Source organism: Dipodomys merriami, unplaced genomic scaffold (genome assembly GCF_024711535.1).
Source record: "Dipodomys merriami isolate MVZ:Mamm:240054 unplaced genomic scaffold, mDipMer1.0.p SCAF_3293, whole genome shotgun sequence".
NCBI lineage: Eukaryota > Metazoa > Chordata > Mammalia > Rodentia > Heteromyidae > Dipodomys > Dipodomys merriami.
The window spans coordinates 7,277-15,472 of NW_027204819.1; the positions used below are offsets into that span (position 1 = coordinate 7,277).

General features: G+C 47.3%; 1 long non-coding RNA gene across 1 annotated transcript; it reads right to left on the reverse strand.

Moving 5' to 3' along the window:
• Window positions 1–355: 355 nt before the first annotated feature.
• LOC138841777 (uncharacterized) lies at window positions 356–7,407 on the reverse strand. Its single transcript, XR_011376498.1, has 4 exons — window positions 7,344–7,407; window positions 3,927–4,033; window positions 1,230–1,346; window positions 356–525 (listed from the first exon to the last, which is right to left on the reverse strand). It is a non-coding gene; the product is annotated as an uncharacterized lncRNA (long non-coding RNA).
• Window positions 7,408–8,196: the final 789 nt, after the last annotated feature.

Genomic DNA, 8,196 nt, shown 5'->3' on the forward strand with positions numbered 1-8,196 from the left:
CCAGGTACAAACAAAACGAGAGATGGAAAATACGTGGCTGCAGGGGAGGAAGCTATGTGCTGGCGGGCCAGCTGGAATGTGTGGTTCTGGCTGCTGGCAGAGGGGAGATAATGGAGAGGCAGGAGGCTCTGGACTTTGTCAAAGGGCAACAGGTAAACGCGGGTGGGGAAAGGACAATAAGCTGCTTGGTGCTTTCTAAAGCAGCAGCAGTGAGTTCCATTATGGTGCTGTGCAGTAGCTGTGTGCCAACTGGAGCAGTGCTTACCAGCTCTCCTGGCTCCTACAGACACACGCCTGTCTCATCATCCATGTAACAGGCCTGCTGCATGACCCTTTCCTTTCTTGACCTCAGGAGGCAGGAAGTAAAAAGAACGTGCACATTTCCTTGCTTGTTTGTTCTGGCCGCTCTGGACAACCCTTGGAAAGGAAGACTTACCGAGGGCGAGTGGCTCCGCTCTCTCCTTCAAACAGGAGTTTTTGTAGCACACAGCTTTGGACAGCAGCCAACACCCCACAGGGGCCACCCTGCAGAAGACAACACATGTCACCAGGAATGCACACAGGCTGGGCCACCTCCAGCCCCAGATCATAGAACAGGGTCCCACTGCTCTGCTCCCTCACCCACAAGGTTCTCTGTGGACCACAGGATTCTGTCCCACACTGATCCTGACACATAACAAGTCAGTCTGCAATAATCATGGGAGTAAAGCTGGAGGTGTCACAAGTTTTCCATCACCCAAGGGAAATGTTTCAGGGTACACAGGCTAAGTAAGGGTGGTGACTGTCTAACCCTAAAAGCCTCTTCCTCTAGGAAGAGCTCTCCCACTCTCCTGTAGCTTCTGATTGTGTGGGAGTAGGCATGGAGATTTTTCTGGAGCACAGAGAACACTTTCCCTCTTGATCTGGCCCAGGCTGTAGGCCACCTCAGGATGCTACCAGATGTCTGTGTCCCTTCCTTCCCAGTATCAAAAAGGAGCCTTGAAGGGCTCCTCTCTGTAGGCTTCACAGGACTGAGCACAGGGCTGATAAGCCATCTCCATCCCTCACCCCGTATGAAGTCACTATCTCCACTTCTCACCCCTCATGAAGACCCTAAGCAGACCCTCAGAAGAAATAGGACAGCCCTAGGCAGCTCCACAGATGCTTGACTTGTTTATCACAAAAGGGAGATGCCCCAGTATGCACAACAGCCTGGCAGAAGGCCCTCAGAGGCCTCCAGAATCACCTGCCTTGTTCTGCACAATGCCGTATTTTAGTGAGTCACTGTCGTTAAAGGAAAAACTCTGAAGCTTCCACTCTTCATTGAAACAGCAAAAAGCAGAACCAAACAGAAGGGTCTTGACTTCCTGTGGAAAGAAAGAGTCTTACTGACTGTTTTCTCATGGGCATAACCCGCTGGAGTTGTTTGGAATTCTAATGGGACCATGCCCTTTTTGGCAGGGTGTCTCTACTCTATTTTGCAGGCCCATTCTTCTCATATTTGAGGGCAGAGAAATCTGACCTTGAGGGTCTTACCTCTGAAACATCTGCAGACCAGACCAGCCTGAACTGACAAGGGCCAACGTCTTTGAAAGCTCTTAAAAATAATCCTGATGCTTGGGCCACAGGCCAGGCCAATAAATCCAAATTCCTGAGGGTGAGACCTGGGTATCAGTAGGGTTGTTGTTTTTGTATTGTTTTATTCCGTTGTTTTTCTGCACTGCTCCCTAGCACATGTCAAACCAAGGGCCCTCCACATGTTAAGCAATGGCTTAGTCACTGAGTCAGAATCCCCAACACCACTATCAGTAGTGGTTCACTTTGCAGTCAGGTTTAAGAAACAGTACTCTGGTACCTGATGGCATCCTAACCTCTACCTTTATTAGCATACAGCAATGTCCATTTGTCTACATTTTGTTCAGGGGTGCTTTTACATCCTAGCAGAGGTGAATAGCTGCAACACATACCATAAAGCAAAGTCTAAAATATACGCTCTAGTTCTCTGCAGGGAAAAAAAAATAATCCCTTCTCCAAAGCCACCTGTGAGTGACCCATGAACTCCACATGAACATTCCAAGTGACCCCATGGACCCCGCCTTAACACTCCCAACTGGAGAGAGGCTCCCACTGTCTCCCAAGGCAGTATCATCTTTCTTCCCAGATTTCCAGGTGATATTGAGCTGACTTTTTACCTCCTACCTTCCCCAAGCCTCAGGAATACCAATCTCCCCCACCACTATCACTATGGGGCCTCAGAGCAGCACCTCCATGGTGGACTGCATGCCTAGCCCTGGTTATACATCCCAAGGAACGCTGAAGCCTCAAGTAAGCCTCAGGACCACCAGGTGGACTTGACAGCTTCTACCCTGGACTTGCTTAGATCGAGCCTTTCATACAGACCAGGCCTACTCTCTTACTTTACATTTGAGTAGGTTCTTCTGTTTCTTTCTTTTCCTTGAATATGAAGAGATCTCTTTAACAGAAGCATCTGTCCTATGTCATATGGCTTTCTGGCACAGGTGGCTCACATCTGTAATGCTAACTACTCAGAATGCTCAAGACTCCAGTTTAAAGCCAGCCTAGGCAGCAAAGTCTGTGACACTCATCTCCAATTAACCACCAAAACCCCAGAGAACCTGTGGCTCAAGTGGTAGAGGATTAGCCTTGAACAAAATACCTAAGGGACAGCACCCAGGACCTGAGTTCAAGCCTCAGGACTGGCCAAAAAAGAAAGAAGTGAGCTGATGGTACATTGGGTATGTGAACTCATCCATCTGGGCTGTTTCCCTCTTGTAACAACTATAATCATGCAGGTGTCTGAAATGCATCTCCTAAGAGCCAAGAAACTATACAGATTCTGGTTTTCTGGATGAATTCCATCTCTGTCTCCTAGTCACAGGCTATCATCTCTGGAGCAAGCATAGTGTAGTCAAGATCTCATATACCCTGAGACCTGTCCCTCCTCTCTTATCTTCTCTTCTCCTCTCAATAGGCTGGGCTTTGAATCCTCAAACTTCCTGAGCCCCAGTCCTCCTCTCCCCTTCTCTCCATGGGCACTGATTTCTCCCACCACACTTGCTGGTAGTCTCTGAGACCTCCAAGAGCCAATCTCTCTGCAAAGAGCCACAGCCTATGATGCCAGATAGCCAGAGCACACACTCCTCACTTTGGGGTCTCTTAAATGTGCCTGACCCTCTGTGGCTTCAAAAGCAAGAAGCAGATTAGAGGCAGAAGGGGGAAAAACAGGAACCTTCTAGAAAAATCTTGCCCTTCTTGATTTGTATTATGGGAAATGTCTCCAGAGCTTCCATCTCTCCTCCTGGTCCTGGCAGAAAGGCTGCTGGAAGACTTCAGGAAGGACACTCCATCTTGTAGGATTCTCAGGCCAAGAGGAAAAAGCAGCCAGCCTGACACCTGAGGAGCCGCTCTCCTTCCCCACTCACCCTACTAGTATCCCAGGGCCCCTGCTGTGGAATCTGTCATGGCTGGGAACCTGCTTCCTGTGTCCTGTGGCCACGGCCCATCCAAGAGGCCACAGGGGCAAACAGGGATGGTAGTGAAAAAATGCATCCTCCCTATTATTCCCTTGCTGTGGCTGGCTGAAGCCAGTCTGGGAGCCCAGGAAGGAGCAGACCAAGCCTTGGGGACAACTGTCTCACTCCCACTACAGGCTGGCAGTGCCCATTAGCGCTGTGCTGAAGAAGCTCTGCAATATCTGGGTGAGGAGGAACACCCTTTGTCCTGGAGAGGGAAAGGGAGCAGCCAGAACTCAAACAGTTTCCTGACCCTCAGTTCAGGTTTTTTTCTAAGTCACACTCAGATCTCAATTTCTATAGTGACTAAGAGATTACAATGAGAGATGCTGGACCAAAAATATCACAGTGACCTTATCCACATTGAGATGTATTTAACACAGCATTCTCCTTACATTTCTGAGCTGTACTTACCTTTGCCAGTGCAAGGTCAATTGGCTCTGATGCTATTTGTAATCTGAGCACTGATGGGCTAGGAGACAGAATGATTTCTTCCCTCACCAATTCATCCTCTATGTCCTCTGAAAAACAAAAACAAGAGGATTACTGGATGACTTGCAGAGAACAGACCAGGAAGTCATTAACATAATGGACACCAAGTTGGAAAAGGTTTGGATGAGGGACAGGTACTTCTACACTACCCCAGTCCCTGCTCTGCAGCAACTAGGGCTCCACCAGAAGGAAAGAAATTTGCAGGTCAAGAGGGATCTTGCTCCTTATCATAACCCCTCCCCTCATCATGCCTCAAGAATGATCATGGCTGGTCCACTAGAAAATGCCACATTTGGAGTAAACCACATCCCCAGATGTAAGCCACGGAGCAGTTCCTTAACAGAAGGTCAACAGGCAGGATGCACAGTTCTGTCACCCTGAGAGCAGGCTCATTTTTCTTCTATTTGTTTAGGTCCCAGACTGGGACTTGAACTCAGTACCTTCCAATTTCACCTACTGGCTAACCTTCTACCAACTGAGCCACACCTCCAACCCCCAAGTTTCATTTCTCATAACCATTTCTCAGTACTGTGACTGATATTTACTGATGCCATGGACCTCCACAGCAGTACAACTACCACTGTCAGGTGAAACTGTCAGGTGACACAGGCATGATACACCTCGGGCTGACTACAAGTCATCTATAGTCACTCTGCCCACCCCTGGACCTCCAGCTAGAAATAATGCAAAGCCATAGACTGGATGGGGGTCCTCTATCAGTCCTAGAGTCCTCTGAAACACCACCTTCAACTTCTCAACTGGCTCAGGTCCCTGCTTACCCTTCCAACTTCTGCCACTGAATCTCCTAGAGTGCATGGGTGAAGGGCCTGAGGGAAAAGAACATCTAGCCATCATGCTGATAAAGCCAAGCCCAGCAGATGCCAGAGCCAGAGCAAGGCAAAGGGGCAGGGCCAACATCCCCAAGACAACACTTGTGTCTTATTCTACCACCTCACTTTCTCTCTGCGGGAGTCAGCCACAGCGTAGGCAAACTCCTAAGGCCCAGTTCAGTAAATGAGGAGTAGATTCTACCTTTGTAAAAAAAGAGGGAAAAAAATGTCTGGAATATAAGTAAGTTGCATTTAAATGAGAGCATTTCCTAAACACTTCAAAAAATGCGACTGTAGCCATGCTTTTACAAAAAATAACCTAAAATATAGAGTTCAGATGTCCACCCAGTGACATGAATGGAGCTTGAAAACATGGCACAGGCAGAGAGAGTAAGAAATCAATTGAGCTATTTTAACAGAATACTGAGCAAAAAATGCATGTGCACTAAACAACACTATACTTCATGTAGGAACAGACACACACACAGAGAGAAAGAGAGAGAGAGAGAGAGAGAGAGAGAGAGAGAGAGAGAGAGAGAGAGAGAGAGAGAGAGAGAGAGAGAGAGAGAGACTGTCTTTGATGTGAGCTAGAGGAAGCCAAACAGAAATGAGGATGTCTGACAGCAGGTTTGCAAAGGTCCACACTGAGACTTTTGGCTGGAAGAAATGTATCTAAGGCCCCAGACAAGGGGGCAGAGCTCCCTAAGTGATGCCAACAGGCCTGAGGAGCTACTTATACTGCTTGCGGACAGACTGTCTCTGGAAGCATAGGGAGGCAGTATTTCAGCCTATTTGAGTCTTCTGTTTAGTCCGATGTTGTCAGGAAGAACAGGGTCTGTGACATGCTTTGCCCAGCCCATGAAGTGAGTCAGGGAGGGAGGCTGAAGCCTATGACACACAGACATGAGAAACTCTGTGAAGCAAGCAGCCAAGAGAGGTTGATTTCTACAAGGAAGACCTGGCTGCATGCAGGGAGCTAGTTCTAGACCACAGAGCAAGCCTTGGGCTCAGATGTGGTGAAGAGGCCTTCATGCAAGGGAAAAATACATTGCTCCAGAATAATATGTTAGCCAAGCAGACAAAACTGTCATTGATGCCAGTTGTTGAGAATGCTATTTTTAAGCCCCTCACATGAATGTCTGGTTGGAAAGAAGCAAGGAATTTGTGTCCCATTGCATTTTACATAGCCTTTGGAGGAAAAACTTGCACAGTGATTGCATTTCACTTCAGGTGGGATCAGAGAAAGCAAGAAATGTTGTGTCACCAAATTTTGTGCCTTATTTCTAAGCTGCCATTGTGTCTCTCCCCCATGAGACTCTTTTTTCTCTCCAATTGACTATCTTGGTGAGTGGGTCCCATAGTCTCTTCTCCTCCATCTCCTTATCCTTTCCTAAACCACTAGCTGTGCTAGCCGGGAGGGGTCTGCTTTCTTCAAGAAAATGTGCAGATGCACTTCAAACAGCTAGCTTCTGAGAATGGCTAAAAGCCTTCCTTCCAAGAGAAGCGCTCTTGTTCCAAAGGCCGGGAACTGCTTTGCTTTATGTCCAAACAAGTGCCTTTCCTTGGAAAATCTTCAAGCATAGTGCCTCCCAGAAGGCCTTAGATGCCAGGGCTTCCTGGCTCCATCCTTCACTCGGCATTGCCTTGTACAGAAACCTGCCCTTCCTGGGCAAGGCTGATGGCCCCCACCATCGTTTCTGGGGATTCGGATTGAAGCTCTTGGATCTCTGAAGTTAGTTAAGCATTATAAATAAGCCCTGCCTCCCTGTGCAGGGCTGCCGGCTTTCATACTGATCAAAGCAGACGAGATCATCTCACTCACAGAGACTATACACTTACTTGAGGGGGGCACACTCTCTTCCTGCTGCTTGAAAGGAATGCTTAAAGCAGGAAGAAAAACTGAGAATGCTTGTATGCTGGGAAGGCCCAACAGGTAGTGGCTGGCTTCCAGAGAAGCAAATACTCAGAGCCCTCAAGTCTCCTATCGCACACATATCCCTTGGCTGCCACCCTCGGTTCTGACTTTCTTTTTCCAAGAACAGAGAACTGTGTGCAGACAGAAAGCAGAAAGATAGGTTCTGTATCTTTGTCTTAGAAAGTACTTACACAATGGCTTTCAATTCATGAACATGGAAGGTAAATTCACCTTGCACACTTATTTCACTGTGTATCTTATACCTCAACCAGACACTTAGAAACTTTTTTAAAGGTCAGGCCTCCCTAAGCAGAGCTATGTAATACCATGGTCTACAACTGTCTCTGGAAATCTTCATAGGGTCTAAATGGTCCTAAGAGAAACTCCAAATGGAGAAAGGGATCCTGGGGATCCTCTGAGAGGATACCATAAATTATCAATCCTTCTCCAAGGATTTTTCTAAGACAGCAAGACAAGCATAGAGAAGACAGCAACAGAACAGGGGCCTGTCCCTGCTTCCTGAGGTCAGGTAGAAGAAAAGCATACTCCCCAGCCAGGAGGAAGCCCAACCAGTCTCCGAGGGCTCACACCTACCAAGCCGAAGGGCACCCAGCTCATCATCCACTTTGTCAGATACCAATCGATTATTCCTGGAAAAATAAAATAAAATGTCAGTGTACCAGAGGAGAATGGCAAAGAAACCTAATAGCCTAGGAAGGTAGGAGGAGCTGAGAAAGGGTCAGGAGCTGAGGAGTTCTTTCCAGTGCCAGCCTTGCCACAGTGTGTGACTCAACAGCTCACCTCTCTCAGCCACAGGCTCCACATGGGGTGACATCAAATGGCCTTCGAAGTATCTGTAGGGGCTCTACTATCACATGCACTCCTACTAATTGAGGTTGGAAGACCCTGTGGTTTACACTTGTCAAGTACCAAATGTCAACATGTTTCACTGATGTCTGTGTCTCATACAGAGAGATAATCTTCAGAATCATTACATAGAATGCTTCCATCTCGTTTCTGAGTTCTCTGTTGGTTTGTTTCTCTGAGCTTCTTGTAAAGTCACCAGCGGCCATTTATAGAGACTTAGAACTTAGGCCACAACTTTTTGTTACCTGAGAAAGAGATTCTGTGATTCTGATTTGTAAACGCAGGTATGTGCGCAGAGCATCTTATAATGATCCACCTGTGTGGAAGCTCCCCTTAAGAGTTTGCCTCCAGCATACATCAATCCAAACTAAAGGAAAACCATTTTTTAAAAGAATGTATTCAAAATAACAACATTATATCACTCTCTAAATACCCATTTACTATGTTCAAAATGACAGCTCTTTTGAAGGTAGCATTGAAATATGTTTCCCTCCAACATCCTTGCAGGATGAAATATGACCGAAGTAACAATCGTAGTCTTGCAGGGTGCACCCCATTGAGCTGGCTTCCTCTGGAGGAT